The sequence below is a fragment of the Gymnodraco acuticeps genome, unplaced genomic scaffold (genome assembly GCF_902827175.1).
Source record: "Gymnodraco acuticeps unplaced genomic scaffold, fGymAcu1.1, whole genome shotgun sequence".
Lineage (NCBI taxonomy): Eukaryota > Metazoa > Chordata > Actinopteri > Perciformes > Bathydraconidae > Gymnodraco > Gymnodraco acuticeps.
Window position 1 is genome coordinate 148423 of NW_022991983.1, and position 1670 is coordinate 150092.

At 40.0% G+C, this 1670-nt stretch overlaps 1 long non-coding RNA gene across 2 annotated transcripts; it reads left to right on the top strand.

The window, feature by feature from the left end:
- Positions 1-307: 307 nt before the first annotated feature.
- Positions 308-1670, top strand: LOC117536265. Of its 2 annotated transcripts, none has more exons than XR_004567531.1 (3): positions 308-558; positions 695-1123; positions 1266-1670. It is a non-coding gene; the product is annotated as an uncharacterized LOC117536265 (long non-coding RNA). The 2 variants fall into 2 exon arrangements; XR_004567530.1 differs by having other exon boundaries at positions 695-1119.

The following is a 1670-nucleotide window of genomic DNA, read 5'->3' on the forward strand; positions in this document are numbered from 1 at the left end:
CCACTTGATCACAGCACCTTTTCTCATTGTAAATTACATTTCACTCACTAATCCTAGGATAATGTGAGTACTCTTTAGAATGGGAATTTACAGTGATATGAATATGTATGGAGGTTTCCTGGCTATGAAATGTTTTCGGACAGAAGGGTGTCGCACTGACAGGCAATTATCATATGTATGTTATGGTTGATGATATATGAAGTGTGGAATTTCCACCACACCCTTGAATGTTGTCCATCACAGCATGTCATTTCCACACTATGACTTGAATATTAACTTGTGCATGTGCTTTTTTTTTATCAGGTTTGTCCAAGAAACTTCTGAAACTTACACAGAACAAGGACTGTGACACGAAGTTGAAGAGGTGGCTGCGCAGCATAAAAAAACCATGTCTACTGGAGTGCGACGAGCACAACCTCGGGCCGGAGAAGGTGGCAAGGTGGACGTCACTGGTCAACCACCTACAAAACGTTCACGTGCATGATGACCCCCTGTTCCCCAAGTGCACACATCCTGTAGGAGCCGCAAGCGATGCAAATAAACCTTACCTAAAAGGTGGTAAGTTCAATATTTCACTTCCTTCATAAGATCAACAATATAGAATGTAAATATAACATTGTTGTTATGGCAAATTATTGTTGTAATGTTCTAATGTGCTGGTGATTTACCTAATGTCTTTGTCATTTTACTCAAGGCTCAATAACACTCGCCAGAGTTGAAACGATACTCACCAACAAGAGAGTTCTCAAAGATGTGCTAAAGCTAAGCCATCACTACCAGACCTCATCCCTGGAGTCCTTCCACAACTTAATTCTGCGTTTTACCCCAAAAAAATGTGGTTTTCCCCTTCATTGGAATGTTGTGCACTGTATACTTTATTCTAGCATCTTATAACACAGTCACTGTTTAGTGGCATGAGGGTTTTATTCTGTCATAACACAAAGTCTCATTTTATTTTGCTATTCTATAGGTTGTGTCTAGCAGCAATGCATCACAACGAGAATGCTGGGCGTGACCAAGCGACAACTGCTGCAGGAAAACTTGTCTTCAAATTGGCTTATCCAAAATCAAAGAGGGGAGAGTGTACGGTCAAGCCTGTTAAGAACGACCCTACATACAGTAAGTTGTGAAATATTTGTTTTTATTATTATTAACAGAACTTACATTTCAAATGATTAAAGATACAATGAACAATAAAAGTATTACATTAAATACAAAAAGTGAATAACAATAACAAATTATTTATACAATGCTTTATTTTTCAGTCTATGTGGATGAGCTGACGAGGCTTGTGTTTCACAAAGTCTTTCTGGACCCTACACCCTTTGTGGACGAGCTGAAACGAATCCACGTCCCAGAGGACCTGTCAACTCAATTTGACAGGCCCCCCAAGGAGGAAATTATTGTCAGCCGTTTCTCCCCAAAGAAGGTCGAAATCCTACATATTGTCCAGCCAGATCTGGAAACTCCTGGCGGATCCGGAGCACAACACACGACGGAATCACCACTCTGATGCCTCGCCCTAAATATCCCCAGCACCAGCTTACAAAGCTGCGATACGCAAGATATCGAAAACGCTTATCAGGAGAGGATTGGATGATGTACAGTGTATAAATATACATTCACACATTTTGTACATTTGTAAAAATAAAGTTTGATGGAAATACTTA